This window comes from Ambystoma mexicanum, chromosome 10 (genome assembly GCF_040938575.1).
Source record: "Ambystoma mexicanum isolate Mex_15411 chromosome 10, UKY_AmexF1_1, whole genome shotgun sequence".
Lineage (NCBI taxonomy): Eukaryota > Metazoa > Chordata > Amphibia > Caudata > Ambystomatidae > Ambystoma > Ambystoma mexicanum.
In genome coordinates this window covers 1,676,562,693-1,676,579,803 of record NC_090932.1, presented here as the reverse complement: position 1 = coordinate 1,676,579,803, position 17,111 = coordinate 1,676,562,693, and the positions used below count along the sequence as shown (strand labels likewise).

Sequence of the window (17,111 nt, the reverse complement as noted above, 5' to 3'; positions counted from 1 at the left end):
ATAGGTTTCTACTTCAACTGCTCTGCACCCCCACAGCCTGCCCCAGAGCTGCACCGCTGTCCATGCATAGGTTTCTTCTTCATCTGCTCTGGATCCCCATAGCCTGGCCCAGAGCTGCACAGGTGTCTAAGGAAGTGCACACCAAGGAAGTGCCCAGAAGTGCCTGTTGAGCCTGGACGCTATCAGGATCTACTGAAGCCTGTGAAGCCCTGTTTACTGTTACAGCACTCACGCTCTCGAATCCATTGCGATGCAAGCTGCCATGAAGCCCCGCCCCCCTAGAGCACTCCCGCTACTGAAGGCACGTGCGCACCCACCAGTGTGCGAACACCAATGAAGTGCCCAGAAGTGCATGTTGAGCCTGGATGCTATCGACATCTACTGAAGCCTGTGAAGCCCTGTCTACTGTTACAGCACTCACGCTCGCAGATCCATTGCGATGATGTGTTGACTCTACATGAGGACTCTATAACTACTGTGGCCTTTAATTGTGGACTTTAAATTAAAGTATACTATTTACTCACAGCTTTCTTTTCTTTAGTTTAGCAAGCTGGCATGAAGCCCCGCCCCCCAGAGCACTCACGCTACTAAAGGCACGCGTGAGCGCACCAAGGAAGTGCCCAGAAGTGCCTGTTGAGCCTGTTTGGCCTGGGAGGCGGGGTACGCTCCCCTTTTTGGCTTGTTTAGCGTGGTGCATGGACTCTATGTCCTTGGCATGGTTTAGCTCCCCGAATTGTATCAGACAGCATTTCATTCAAGCTTTCTGCTTTACCCTGTTGTGTTTTCTGAAGCAGTGATGCTTCAACAACAGAAACCATTCTGAGGTACCGTACCTTTGCCTGCCTAGTTGCTCTATAACCCTTGCTGTTTTTTTTCCCCTCACAAGCCGTCCTCGCAGGTGGGGCGAACAATACCATCACACACTGGCGCATACTGTCTATTTTCTAATTTTTCCTTTGTCTGTCTGCACGGAACGCCATCAGCTACTGTCCGGCGTCTTCACATTTTATCTATTGTTGTTTTTCTGCATTGTCCACAAGGCCTTGGACCTCAGTACCTACAACTCTCTCTTCCTAAATATCTTCCTTCTCGAGCTCTTCGCTCATCTGCCTCCAACTCTCTCAGGGTCAGTCGCTTCTCCAAGCAGTGAGATGGTGGTACATCTCTTACTTCTGCTGAGGCACCCTCTGGAACAGCCTCCCTGCCTCTCTGAAACTTGAGGAGAACCATCTCTGGTTCTGGAAGCACCTCAAGACCTTCCTCTTTGCTTCTGCTTTCTCTCCTCCTCTCCCCGGCTGATCTCCTGGCCGAATCTGAAACTGCACTGGTTACCTGGCTACCCTCTGATCTCTGGCCCAGGTCCTCCCCTCCATGCCAGTTTGACACCTGCACTACCTCCCTGGCAGCCCTGCACTCAGGGACTGTTTCTGTATCCCTACAGCCCCTACTAAAACTTGACATGTGATGTCTGCACTTACCCCTGCACTTGCCACCAGCTGGTTGCACTTTTATTTATTGTCTTTATTTATTTTACTGCTATCGTATGTACTGCACTGCCCCCTCCCCTTTCCCCCTGCACTTTTCCCCTTCAACCTCCCCTGCACTTGCACCTGCACTTGCACTTGTGCGATCTCAATATCACCCGGCCTAGTAGGATCATTGTCTCTGTCTTCCCTCTATTGCCCCTCCCTTGCCTCGTCGCGCCTTGAAACACTTATAGGCGTGTTATAAATGCCTTATCATATCATACTTTCAAACGTGCTGACAACAAGAAAAGTTGTGGCACGCCAGCTACGACCACGGTATTCATGCCAAGGTTTTCTACTCTTGTTTGCCCTTTGATGTATATATCTCTTACAAATTGTGCCTGCAAGTGAGCTTAACCATATTCTCTCATAGCGGCGCTAGCCGTCGCCACTTCTTCTGCTTTTTTGGCTCTTCGCGCGTGACGCCATCAGCTAGTGCGCAGCGACATTGCAAACCTTTTCCACCTGGTTCCACTCACCACGAACCCAGCGGTTAATCCGTACTCTAGAATGACGGCACACTGTACCATAGACAGTACAATGAGATGTTTTCTTAAAGCGGTAAGGCGATATTCCAACTTATTGCTTCTACCTACCTCTGGTTGTTCTGTCACCTGTGCATAATGGTCAGGGGGCTCAGAAGTGGGAAACGTCTCAACGAACGTATTGAATCCACTCAAGTGGACAATCTCAGTGTTTCACAATCTCTTGAGTCCAATAACACTGGGGATCAGAACCCCGCTTTTCAAATGCTCCTGCACAATCAGCCCGCTGATCCCCTAGCTCTACCTCATGTTCAGCAGGGTCTATCTTCTGACTTGTCTAGCTGCTCACACCATATTCAACCTTAAGTGTGCGCACAGATTCATGCACCTCTCTCTGGTTTTGTAATGCCTACGAACTATACCTTACACGAGGTGGAGGATGGGGATTCCAATGTGCCTCCAACCTTAGAATCTTGCTTGAACAACCTTCCAAACAATTCCTTGGCCCCACACTTGGCTGAATGTCTTGACAATCACATTGCAGATGTTTCTATGCTGGCCCCCGCCGTAAAGCCTAATGGGGCAAACGAATCAGAGTCTTGTTTGGTTCTTCCACTCCTGCATCTCTCTTACCCCCTGATGTCAAAGAAGTTTGTCTATACAATCATACTCATGCAAACTGCTTTGAACACCCTCTCTCCCCTGGCAATTCCTCTGCAAGTTCGCCCTCATTTTCCACAAACAAGATAATTAATACGCACCAGCCTAGATCAGAATCTGGCCCCTGCATTTCTCATGACAGCAGTACGCAATCACACAACCTCAATGCACCTGACACTTTTTCCTTTCCGGTCTTAACTCGCATCCTCAGACTCCTTGATAAGGGTCACAACTTAACCCAGCACGAGATTCGGGACATGAAGTTATCCATTGCAGATATTATGGGAAAGTTGAACAAGCTGAAGGGCTTTTTGTTTGCTCACGAAAACTTTCATTCACAAAAAGCCTCAATGATTGTTGGACGAAGATTGCCAACACGTAGAACTGATCCAATGAATGCTACTTCCACAGTGACTTGTCCATAGGCCACACTAACTACCGAGGTCTTTACAACCCAAGCGAGCCAAAATAAATCCTACGCTGATGTCGTTAGAAATGTGGCATCAAATAACAACTTTTCCGCTGAGGCACCTCTCCACACCATACTACAAGCTGTCACTCACAATGCAGAAAGAACAGCTGAAATAGTGAATCACTGTGACGTTCTGATGTAAGTTTTATAGAAACTCATACCGAGTAGTGAAGATATTGAGGACCAGGAAGTCCCTACTGTATGGCCTTTCCTCTAATGCCTGCAAATTTTTCTTGTTGGTCGCCTAGGAGACGAGAGCGCGTGAGGACGAGAGCGAGACGGACGGTTTATCTTGGGCGTACTGAAGGGCGAGTAACGAAACATGAACAGCTGAGTGGGAAGCGGGCCTGTGTGTGTGAAAACGCCCAGGAGTGTGAAGCTGGTCGAAGCGAGATATCACCGTTTGATTCCGGAGCGCTACTCCCCGACAACCAAGGCCGTATGATTACGAGGAAAGGGAAACTGACAAGGTGAACATTTCGCCGAACCCGATGCGAAGTCAGTTTCAGCCGTCAGCTGTTACAACCAAGTCTGACTGAAATCACGCAGTCGGAGATGAGTGAGCGACTGAGAGAGAGAGAGGAAAAACTCTACCGCTTTACTCGCATGCAGATTGAGTACAGAATAGGCGACCGTTGTTGCTCGATAGACAGTAATGAAGTTGGCGCCGTTGCGCTTTTGCTAGAGACATTGGTACGGTCAAGCAAGTTGAAAGGTTTATAGAAGTTAAATACGCGCCGTTGCGCAAACAACTGTTAGGGAAAGGGAAAAAATGGAAGCTTATAGAAGTATGAAAAAATAGCATCCAAGCACTCCAGTGTTTACTAGAAGAGTATACGTTTAAGAAATAAGTAATGAACTGAAATGTTCCAAATCTAAACTAAAGAGAAGTGATTCGTTATTAAAAGGGGAGGGAACATTCCCATCTGAGAACAGCTGTATAAAAAGGGGAAGCTGAATACCACTACAGTCAAAGGCTGCATCAGTACTCATTAACAAGAAGCCACGTATCCAAACAAAAATGCTGAGCAAGAGAGAGAAAAGGAAAGATAAAGAGTTAGAAACCAAGACAAAGAAAGGAAAGAAGAACAACTCAAAGGAGGAGATAATAGAAAAGAAATATATATATATATATATATTCCAGAGTGGAGATCATAAAGACAAAATAAAGAGAAATAAGAAAAGGGAAACGTTGAGAAGGAGAATTATATGCTTTCAACTGAAGTTTGAAACTTTATAAAGAAGAAAACTATAGACTCTTACCTGATCTGTTGACAAAACCTCCATCTACCTGAAGCTTGAAGTCCTCAAGAGAAATTGTATCCTTTTCAGTACCTAGAGAGAAAGAGAAAGAAAGTACATATTAAGCTAATAAAAGAATTGGATTCTTGTTGTAATCCAAACAACCTACGTATTGGCTCTGAGTATCATTCATGTCTTAAAGGCCATTCTCACAATTGGTGTCAGAGGTGGGATAGGAGAACGCTATGGAGGACCTTATTAAAACCCTAAGTGAGGGACAACAATTATTACAACAGGCCTTGCAATTACAGACTCAGCAGGCCCAGGCAGACAGACTAGCATTTCAACAATAATATTCAACAGGAGAAGACCCTGCACATTTTTTTGTGAATTTTGAAAGAGTTGCTCGAAATGCACAGTGGCCAGCCGAGAGATGGTGCCATTACATCGCACCATTGATGACCGGGGAAATGCAGTCAGCTTATCAAACCGCCAACCCAACAGGAGACACCACGTATGGAGATATGAAGAAAGTAGTGTTAGAGAGGATGGGGCACGATGAAGAAACGTATCGCATCAAATTCAGAGACATCAAGTTGGGTGGAGAGGAAACTCCTAGACAGTTGTTCTACCGAGTTAAAGAACTGGCAGAGAAATGGTTACAGCCCACTGTGTCCTCTCCAAATGAAATAACGGAGAAAGTGATATTAGAACAATTTATTGAGGCTCTTCCCAGACCTGTTCAGAGATGGGTTAAACAACACCATAGACTATCTTTAAGGGAAGCAGTAGATGTGGCTTCAGCATATCAAAAAGCTGGACAGGGTCGGATAATGATATATCCGACAGCTAACAAGTTACATCACCCTGTGACCAAAGCTATGCCTCAATCGAGATGGCCAAATTCTATGTTTAAGAAACCTGAAGGAGAAGTTTTACGTTCTCGACCAAACAGTGAGGGCCCTAGCAATTATCGTCCTTTTACATCCACAGTTCGAGGCCCTCAATGTTTTGATTGCAGTGAATGGGGTCATCTTGCTAGGTTCTGTCCAAAGAAAGCAAAAACGGAACCAATGGATGTGGGGGCCTTCGACTCCTTGAAAGAAAGTGAATATTTGGAACATCTACCTGGAAAACAACCTCAATACCTGTATACTTGTGATGCGGAAGTGGATGGAAAGCCGACAACTGCATTGATCGACTCCGGGAGTCTACAGACCGCTATAACACAAGAGTTGGTAGGTGAAGCTTATCGTTCTTCTGGGGAAATTCCAATACGCTGTGTACATGGGGATGTAAAATCTTACCCGTCAAAGAATATCCAGATTAAGCTAGGCGGGGAGACCATGGGGGTGAAAGCAGCAATTCTCCCCAATCTACCAAAGCCATTATTAGTTGGGTCCGATATACCTGAGTTACCTAAATTAATACATAAAATTGAGAAGAGCTGGTGGGAAAGTGCCCCTTTCTTTGAAGAAGAAATCGACCCACCAACCAATAAAGCATTTAAGAGTAAAAAGTTAAAGAAACTTCAGAAAGAAGAATGGAAGAGTAAGAATGTACTTCCCATAGCAGTGGACTGGAAGATAGAGGAAGATGGTGATAGTTTCAGGACTACTCAAGATCTAGACCCCTTACTTCAGTATGCCAGGGAACGAGCTTTGGAAGATCCCAAGTGTAACGCTCACCTGATTCCCGTAGAGGCGCCGGTCTTGACTGGGCGTATACCGTATCTGCAAAGGTGATGTGTAACACACGGCTGGCTCTTTGGGCTGGACCTCTGTGCACTGTATGTCTGACTTGAAGGGTAAGATGTCTGCAGATAGAAAATATGGGATTAAGGAACTGGGTTATTGAATGTCTCTCTCTTCTTCCCTTTCTCTTCTCCTGTAGAACCCCAAAGGTTAACGCTCTCACCTTAGGTAAGTGAACGCCGTGCTCTCCATCTGCCTCGGGGCAGGGTGCTGTAACCAGTTTCTTCACTGGATAAGGGGAGCAGGCCTCTTGACTTCAGAGGACTGCTGTCCGTCGTTTACTGCACGAACGGTAAGTTTCGAGTAATTCTAATGTCTTTAAAGTCTTTAGTAATGATGTTTCTTGTTTTGCAGGGTTCCGGCGATGGCGGATGACGGGCTGAAGTGAGTTGAAGATGGAGCCCGTGTGATGAATAGAAGCGCCTGGAAGCACGTAAGTAAGCGCTTGTTGCCTGCTTCACGATGCGCTCTAACTGTCTTTTTATTTTGCAGGTACAAGTTCGGAGCGGCTGCAGGGTGCCGGAATACCCACTGGGTTAGATGTGGAAAGGAGTAATGGCACGTGAGTATTAAAGTTCCCCAATGTCTTTAAACGCACCTTGTTTTGTCTTTCAGATGCGGGATGCAGCGCCGAAGGCCTCCGGAGCGTGCGAAGAGTTGGTAAGCTTTTGTCTTTCAGATGCCGGAATGCAGTGTGAAGACCTCCGGAGCGCACGAAGAGTAGGTAAGCCTTTGTCTTTCAGATGCCGGAATGCAGCGCGAGGCGTTGGTGACAGCCGATGGACCAGGTAAGTGAAGAGCTGTCACTGAAGACCGTAATGCTAACCTGTTCTTTCTTGTCTTTATAGGTGTTGCTGAAGACTGGATTCAGGATGGTAAGCCTTTTTCCTTAGGCCCAGGATCAGATGCAGAAGACACGATGAGCGTTCTGCTGCAGAGGATGCAGAATAACGCAAAGCAAGATTCATCCATCGGGTGTGGTTTAAATAGCCTCCTGTAGTGCTTAGGTGTCTCCTTCCACAGCCACGCCTAGGTAAGAAAAGAGTTCCTGCTTTCCAGAAGAGTTCCAGTGTTCTGAATCTAGGAAGTGGCTCCTGCCCCACCCAACAGGAAAAGTAGTTCCAAACAGAAGAGGAGAAGAGGCTCAACTGGCAGGCAAGTAAGCAGCATGGTCTGCTGCAGGTAAGTCCACCCAAGCATTATGAGCCCGGCGCTTCCAGCGCTGGGACTGGGCATATTTATGAGCCTGGTGCCACTGGCGCCAGGACTGGGTCCAAAAGGTCCCAATTGGGACTGGTTGGCACTCGGAACCTGGGTTATGGATCTGCTTCCAAGGGAGTTGGGAAAACCCTGACCTTTTGGAAGCAGAGATCATGACGCCAAGGGTCAAGGTCCACATTTCATCAAAGAGAAAGGGTTGTTATACAGAGTGAGTAAATCCCGGACTGGGGATGAGTTGAAGCAACTTGTAGTTCCTCAGAAATATTATCCAACAGTACTAGAAGTCGCTCACGTACAAGTTGGGGAGGGACACCTCGGGACAGAGAAAACTACTAAGAAAATTTTGGACAGATTTTACTGGCCAGGGGTTTATCAACAAGTATTTAGATTTTGTCAAGCCTGTGAGGACTGTCAGAAGAAGAATAGGGCCAACGTAAAGAAAGCTCCACTACAACCAATGCCCCTAGTACAAGAACCATTCAGCAGAATTGGTATCGATATTGTCGGACCTATTGATCCTACGAGAAGAGGTCATAAATACATCCTTGTTGTGGTAGACTATGCCACTCGCTACCCAGAAGCTTTCCCCTTAAAGGCCACTAATATACAACAGATATGTGACGTATTAATCCCTTTTATAGGTCGAGTAGGGATTCCCCGAGAAATTGTTACAGACCGAGGAACAAACTTTATGTCCAGTGTGATGAAACAAGTCTGCAATTCATTAAAGATAGAACATCTGAAGACAGCAGTATACCATCCACAAACGGATGGGTTAGTAGAACGCTATAACCAGACTATCAAGCAGATGATTCGGAAAACAACCTCACCAGAAGACAAAGACTGAGACCGAGTATTACCGTGGATACTAATGACCCTCAGAAATACTCCACAATCTTCCACAGGCTTCTCACCCTTCGAATTATTGTTTGGAAGACCCGTGAGGAGTTTGTTAGACGTGTTGAAAGAAAATTGGGAGGAACAACCAGAACAGGAGTTGTCCCTAACTGAATATGCCTCACAGCTGCAGGAACGAATAGAAAAACTACGGGTTGTAGCAAGAGACAATCTTCTCCAAGCTCAGTTGAACCAAGAGAAGTATTACAACCAGAAAGCCCAACTTCGTACCTTTAAGAAAGGAGATCAGGTTCTAATCTTAATGCTCACATCAGACAACAAGATGTTAGCCAGTTGGAAGGGGCCTTTCGAGATCCAAGAAGTTCTGGGACCCTTAACATATAAAGTGAAGCAACCCGGTAGTAGACTCCTGTGTCAGACGTATCATGTGAATTTGCTTAAGAAGTGGATTCCACCAATACGGAACGTTGCTATGATCACTAACGATGTACCGTTAGAAGGAAACTTTCCCCAGATAAAAGAGAAAATAGGTGTCGAAGGGTTAAATATCAACATGGAGTTAACGGTACTACAGAAATCTGAGCTGTCTCATCTTTTACAAGATTTTGATGACATATTCTCTTCCCTTCCAGGAAGAACTAGTCTAACCTACCATCGTATAGAAACTAAACCAGGGCCTGTAGTAAGACTCAGACCTTATCGGATACCTGAGTCAAAAGTAAAAGCCATCAACCAGGAAGTTCAAGAAATGCTAGATTTAGGAATCATCGAACCATCATTTAGCGACTGGAGTTCCCCAGTAGTCCTGGTCCCGAAGCCAGATGGTAGTGTAAGTTTCTGCATGGACTTTCGGAAATTGAATGAAATTTCTAAATTTGACGCTTATCCGATGCCACGCATCGACGATCACTTGAATAATCTAGGGAAGGCCAAGTTCCTGACTATCATCGATCTGACCAAGGGCTATTGGCAGGTACCGTTATCAGCAGCCGACAAAGAGAAAACAGCCTTCGCTACACCGACCGGACTCTACCAGTTTACGGTATTACCCTTTGGCCTACATGGCGCACCAGCAACCTTTCAAAGGTTGATGAATCATTTGATAAAAGGACATGAAGGATATGTTGGTGCATATCTGGACGACATCATTATATATAGTAACACCTGGCAAGAACATATGATTCATCTAAGAAAGCTGCTCGTAACACTAAAAGGTGCTGGTTTACATGTAAACCCTAAGAAAACACATATAGCTGAGTTCCATACGAAGTATTTAGGGTATTATGTTGGACAAGGGATAATTAAACCCCAAGAGGAGAAAGTAAAGGCCATCAAAGAGTTGAAGTTCCCGGAAAATCCAAAACAAATACGGGCCTTCCTTGGTTGTGTGGGGTATTACAGAAGATTTATTCCACACTTTTCTACTTTGGCTACTCCACTAACAAATCTGTTGAGGAAACCCTCCTTACCAAAGAAGGAGTGGCAGAATACTGAAGCTATGGAAGCCTTTAATGCTTTAAAAGAAGCTCTCACCAGTAAGGCAATGTTACAATGCCCTGATTTTGAATCCCCATTTGTTCTTCAGACGGATGCTTCAGGAACGGGACTTGGGGCAGCCCTTCTCCAGAATCAAGGGAACGGCGAAAGACCTGTGCTGTTCATCAGTCGTAAGTTATTACCTCACAAACTTAACTATCCAACAATAGAAAAGGAATGTTTAGCTGTTAAGTGGGCCATTGATGCTCTTAGATACTATCTGCTGGGACGTGAATTTACTCTAATAACGGATCATGTACCGTTGGTATGGTTAGCACGTAACAAGGACTCAAATCAAAGAGTACTAAGGTGGTTCCTTTCCCTCCAGCCCTTCTCTTTTAAAACTGTTCACAATCCTGGGAAGCTGCTGTCACAAGCCGATTATTTATCCAGGGCACAAACCCTTCCCGAACGTAAGGGTTTAGTAGAGGGGGTGTGACGTTCTGATGTAAGTTTTATAGAAACTCATACCGAGTAGTGAAGATATTGAGGACCAGGAAGTCCCTACTGTATGGCCTTTCCTCTAATGCCTGTAAATTTTTCTTGTTGGTCGCCTAGGAGACGAGAGCGCGTGAGGACGAGAGCGAGACGGACGGTTTATCTTGGGCGTACTGAAGGGCGAGTAACGAAACATGAACAGCTGAGTGGGAAGCGGGCCGGTGTGTGTGAAAACGCCCAGGAGTGTGAAGCTGGTCGAAGCGAGATATCACCGTTTGATTCCGGAGCGCTACTCCCCGACAACCAAGGCCGTATGATTACGAGGAAAGGGAAACTGACAAGGTGAACATTTCGCAGAACCCGATGCGAAGTCAGTTTCAGCCGTCAGCTGTTGCAACCAAGTCTGACTGAAATCACGCAGTCGGAGGTGAGTGAGCGGCTGAGAGAGAGAGAGAGGAAAAACTCTACCGCTTTACTCGCATGCAGATTGAGTACAGAATAGGTGACCGTTGTTGCTCGATAGACAGTAATGAAGTTGGCGCCGTTGCGCTTTTGCTAGAGACATTGGTACGGTCAAGCAAGTTGAAAGGTTTATAGAAGTTAAATACGCGCCGTTGCGCAAACAACTGTTAGGGAAAGGGAAAAAATGGAAGCTTATAGAAGTATGAAAAAATAGCATCCAAGCACTCCAGTGTTTACTAGAAGAGTATACGTTTAAGAAATAAGTAATGAACTGAAATGTTCCAAATCTAAACTAAAGAGAAGTGATTCGTTATTAAAAGGGGAGGGAACATTCCCATCTGAGAACAGCTGTATAAAAAGGGGAAGCTGAATACCACTACAGTCAAAGGCTGCATCAGTACTCATTAACAAGAAGCCACGTATCCAAACAAAAATGCTGAGCAAGAGAGAGAAAAGGAAAGATAAAGAGTTAGAAACCAAGACAAAGAAAGGAAAGAAGAACAACTCAAAGGAGGAGATAATAGAAAAGAAATATATATATATATATATTCCAGAGTGGAGATCATAAAGACAAAATAAAGAGAAATAAGAAAAGGGAAACGTTGAGAAGGAGAATTATATGCTTTCAACTGAAGTTTGAAACTTTATAAAGAAGAAAACTATAGACTCTTACCTGATCTGTTGACAAAACCTCCATCTACCTGAAGCTTGAAGTCCTCAAGAGAAATTGTATCCTTTTCAGTACCTAGAGAGAAAGAGAAAGAAAGTACATATTAAGCTAATAAAAGAATTGGATTCTTGTTGTAATCCAAACAACCTACGTATTGGCTCTGAGTATCATTCATGTCTTAAAGGCCATTCTCACAATCACCTAAAAAGTTTACAGGATCTCCACACTCAGGAACGCAAGAGTCATCCTGTGTCCATCGAATTGAATGGCTTGGACACAGTGTCGCTCTTTGACGTTCTTAACAGACTCACACCGTTGACTGATATCATTGATTGCAATCATAACACATGCCTAGTTCTACCTGATAATCCAGTTGCTTCTACTACTATTGAGACTCGTGATTATTCTACATATTTCTCGTAAAATTAAGTGGTTGGAATTTAGAGCTCAGAAAAGAAGAATTAACAGGCAAAAAAACAGGAGTGTCTGGTAAAAACAACAAAAAACAAACAGCAAAAAAATTTTATGATCACAGCTCCAATATAAAAAATCTGTGCAGTCTTTCTAATGACGACGAGTTGCTCGATCTAAACCAACTCAATGAGGAATCTAAATCACTTCTCAACATCAAAGGCAATGAGCCATGTCTGAAAGACAAACCTGAGTTAATAATGATAATGATAATGATGTGTTATTTATATAGCGCCTTTATCCAAGGCGCTAATAAGTAAATCTCACTCCAAACACGTAGATGGACGGGTGATCCTGTCTCAGCGGATCGACCTTACCACTGGGAGCTTAATTGATTTTAAATCCATTGACTCGGTCGTTGTACACTTTCATCTTCTGACTGAGGATAACAAAGTCAAACAACTGCACTTATCCAAATTTCTTCCAACGATTGGTAGGAAAATAGTGAGGGGGTCTGAGTCCACTCTTACATCCGATTCAATCAATCAAGCAAACGTACGTTGCACAGATTTAACTCTACCCTTCTGCTTCGAGACTCCACGGTCATCAATTATAATATCCGACACACAAGTCCGGTCCAAGGAGTTTGCAGCAATAGATGTTGCGCAGCTAAGCAAGCCCGCAGCACCCAAGTCCCCCGAAGTGAGTAGGGATGCTGAGGATAGTCGTCCACAGTCTCATTCCAACAACCTTCTACTAGATGAGTCTACATCTATTATACTTACTAATGATACCCCCAATATTATGGGATGGGTGAGCGATCCCACAGTTAATGGGAGGTTGAGACTCAATCGAACCTTTATGCTCAACGCATTTAGACAAAGTCCACCTTTGAGAACTTTAATTTCGGACGATATGTACTGTATAACCTTGTCCAATAACAATAACAATTGCATGATTTGAGGTTTTCCCTCGCATATTATTATGAAAATGGTGTGGGAACAAAAAATCGATCTATTACAACTGGGACTAAGGCTGCACTTATTTAAAACAAAAGAGGAAGCACTTGAGTTCAGAGAAATTCAGGAAACCCGCAACGATGATGGCAAAGGGCCTGCATCTTGTGGTCGATACTCTGAAATCTTCTAATGAAGAATTAATAGCGCACTTTGCATCCATTGCCAGCACAGTCAAGGACTGGTCATGGCTCGAACCCCGTATGAATAGCTTTTTATTACTAAAAAAAGCTAACGCCCAAGCGTAGCCATGAACTTCTTACTATTCAATCATGGAACTCGTGTGGCTTCAGTAACTTTCTCTCTTGGTTCAGTTCTCTGACCTCATTTAGTTACCCTTCAGTCATACTCCTACAAGAGACCATGAAATTGCAGCATTTCTGCAGTAATGATTACACTGCGTACACACAAGTAGCCCAGAGCGGAGCTTTAGGCAGACCATCAGGGTCTTAGCTATTCTAGTCGATAACAATCTCGAGGTTGAAGCCGATTTGATTGCGAGGTCGGTCGAACTGTTGGCCATTGAAATCAGCCCGTACGCTAAGCCTTACCTACACTTTCTCATCATTTGTGTCTATTGGAACCCTGCTAGGATGACCTTGGACACAATTTTCATGCAGATAGACGCCTTCGACATGTGTATTATCAGGTTATCATAGGTGGAGACTTTAATTCTTCTTGTCTCAACATCACACACTCTTTTATCTCCCCTAAAACGGCTAACAGTCATACTACTTCTAAGAAGGGAAGTCAAAAATGGGTTCAGTTATAGCGGATTGGGACATTCAGATTGTTGAGATGGAAGCCCACAATCACCACTGCACCTGGCAAAGAGGGTCCCATAGTTCCTACATTTATTATTTTTTCGTATCATCCGAGTTGCGCAGAGCTTGTGATTTTGTCACAGTCTCCAATCCAAATCTGGGTGATCACATGCCGATTAAGTTCAATGTGAACATAGCTTTTAATATCCATCAAAAAGCACCAGTTCTAGCATTCATAGACATCGATTGGCAGGCCATCTCGGTTCGATGGAATCCAAAGCGTTGTCGTGAGCTCACCTATAAGGTTAGCACAGAGATTTTCCGGCCTTCTGACATGCTGCTTCATGGCATGGACGCCCAACTCCTGGAGGAATGGAATTCTTCCATAATTCAATTTTTCTTGAATTCTATGGTCAGGGCCCATCATAACAAACTTCGAATCCATAACCACATGTATAATTCGGAGGTTGCCAGTCTTAAATGGCAGAAAAACAAATACAGATAGCTCCAAGTGTTAGTCCAGTCGGTAATCGCATTATAGGAGTCGTAGAAATCATATACTTCAAGCATATAAAACCAAACTCAAAGCTATCAAATTCCAATTATATATTGCAGACAATCAGAATATGGTTTCTAACTTATGTAAGCATAACACCAAAAATATTTGGGCTGCATTGAGAGGTTCGACTAGCACTAGTAGTAGTGTCTTTAAATCCTCGATTCCAGCCGAGATTTGGAACACATTCATTTTGCACAACTTTCAAATGATGCACGAATATAATGATTTTCTTTTTGATATGTCAAACTTGGCAGCTCTGGAACAATGTCCGTGGACCCTGGTAGATGTCCAATGGGCAATTTCCCAACTCAAGTTTTCCAAAGCAGCTGGACCCGATGGCATCCCTGCTTGTATTCTCAAATCAGATCTGCATTTCTGGGCCACCTTACTGAAAATCAAGTATGATTATATTTTTCATGCAAATTTATTCCAGGGTCTTTGGTGTCAGCTATGATCATTCCTATACACAAAAAAGGTGACCCCAATGACCCAGCAAATTTCAGACCGATTGCCCTAATGGATGCTTCTTCCAAGGTATTTTCAATCGTTATTGTCAAGCTGATTGGCCCGAGAGGACCGCGTACCTGTAGTCTTATGGTTGGTCTCGCAGAGGTCGCCAGTCTGGAGTCCGGGAACTGATGAAATAGCGGCACGAGGAATCAGCCTCTCCACAACCCAAAAGAGAAACTGGGTGAAGGATGGACCAACTCCCAATGTCACGAAAGGCACTCTCCAGATATGCGTGACAAGAGGATAGTAGGCTCAGATGGATGGAACCATAGTCCAGGTGGAGCTTGTTGTCAAGACCATGAATCTTCCAAGAACCTCAGTGCAGCGACAGTTGGTAGATAGACCAGTGTAGCAGAAAGGTATTCGCAGTAGGCAAAAGGAGCTTGGCTGGTGCTGATGGTTCCAATGGTACACAGGATAAAGTTCGGAGTCAGGCAAGACAGGAAAGAGTGAGGTCAGTTGGAGCTTGCTGTCTGGCCAAATAAAGAACTGTATAAACGTGTCCAGGATGGAACAGGAGAATGCAGGCTAGCATAGGGTATGACCCATATACACAATAGATGGTAGATGACTCAGGACAGGACTCAGGAAGTAGCTGGAGGCTGGCTGGTCCAGAACAGGACCCAAGTAAGGACTGGAGGCAGACAGGCCCAGGACAGGACCCAGGTAAGAGCTGGAGGCAGGCTGGCCCAAGGCAGGACCCAGGTAAGGACTGGAGGCAGGCAGGCCCAGGACAGGACCCGGGTAAGGACTGGAGGCAGGCTGGCCCAGGGCAGGCCACAGGTAAGGACTGGAGGCAGGCAGGCCCAGGACAGGACCTAGGTAAGGACTGGAGGCAGGCAGGTCCAGGACAGGCCACAGGTAAGTATAGAGGCAGGAACAACGAGGCGAGCGAAGCGAACCGCGTTGAGACGCGACCCGCTTTGACTCGCGGCCTCTTTTATGGGCCACCGGCGCCCGAGAGGCCTGGAACGCAAGCCGTTCCGTTTCCGGGCGCCGGCGAACCCACAACGAGGCTTGGCAGGCAAGCCCCTCCAAGGAGGCGAGCCCAGTCCACGGCGCATGCGCGGAACCGAGAGAGAGGTCCTCCGCGCATGCGCCGAAGACCGCCGGCCCCGTAACCCGTCGCTCCCCTCCCGGCGAGTCCCCAGACGCGAACGCGCGGGTAGACTCGCCAGGAGGAAATGGGAGCGGCAGACCCCAGTCTCCCGCGTGACATGACAGTTATCCTCAAACAACTCGAACTACATATACAAGCACACAACACACTTTCCAGATTTCAGGTGGGGTTTCGTAAATAAATGGGGATCTCTCTCAACGCCACGATCCTAGCTCACATTTTGGAAACTTCTAAACACTCGGACTCGGGGCCCATTTATATGGCCTCGTTGGATATAACTGCAGCTTTCGATCAAGTCATTCGAAATCTCCTGTGGATCAAATTGATTACCCTAGGTATTCCTCCATACTTGGTTTGCTTAATCATTATGCTCCACCAGAACACTAGTTTCCAGGTGTGAATAAACCAAGAGGGGACCATCACCCCTCCTACACCTACCTTCACAGGGGTCAAACAGGGGTGTAATTTAGCCTCAATTGTGTTTAACTTATATTTGTGTGATCTGAATAAAATATGGGAACAAGGAAACATCTTTGCGTTTAGGCTCGGCAAGCTCCATCTCCACTGGATGGAGTTTGCGCACAACCTGATTTTTTTTGACAAGATCCCTTTCGGACTCCAAAATAAACTCAACATTTTTTCCGCCTATGCCACCCACTATAATATTCAGGCCAATCCCTCTAAGTCTAGTATTATTATCTTCACAAATAGGAAGAAGATTCAGGACGATTGTAGGCATAGAAATTGAACATACTGTCTCCTTACGTTACCTCAGATATCATTTGTGTGACAGCTTTTCCATAACTATGCGGGCTGCTGCTATCAATCAGAAAATGAGATCGCTACTGTCTCAAATGAAAATCATCTTCATTAAGCATTGTAAATACTCTATCTAACCTATTATTGAGTTTTACACTTTAAAAGTCAGAGCCATATTGTTATATGGTTTAGATTTGTGCCTTTTGGACTTGGATAAGATCCTTGACAAAGTTCAGGTCACTATTTGGAAGCATACCTCGGGCTTAGCCAGTGCACTTCCTAATTCCATCTTACTCCATGAGCTAGGGCTTGGTTCCTTATCTTCCAGACACTACTGGCGGATGTTGACAAATTATGCTAAAATGCTTAACCTAACGTTTAATTCCATGTACCAAGATCTTGGTCAGATGCTTAAAGAGGGCCATCCCAAATCTCTGGCGAGCTTTTATGCAAAAATTAGGAATCTTCTCAATAGAATCAATGCAAACTCGCAAGACCTTGGTTTAGGTCTAACCCACATTAAAAAAAAAACATTATGAATTTGATTGGTTGCTTTCCATCGAAACCAATAACAGTTATAGGACCTACAGGGAATATGCGCGCTTTGCCAAGAAGATAAAGCCTTGAGCGAAGTACTTACTATGTTTC

At 45.0% G+C, this 17,111-nt stretch overlaps 1 long non-coding RNA gene across 1 annotated transcript; it reads right to left on the bottom strand.

Moving 5' to 3' along the window:
* Positions 1-4,406: 4,406 nt before the first annotated feature.
* Positions 4,407-11,401, bottom strand: LOC138493384 (uncharacterized). Its single transcript, XR_011276413.1, has 2 exons — positions 11,328-11,401; positions 4,407-4,478 (listed from the first exon to the last, which is right to left on the bottom strand). It is a non-coding gene; the product is annotated as an uncharacterized lncRNA (long non-coding RNA).
* Between the last annotated feature and the right edge of the window lie 5,710 nt (positions 11,402-17,111).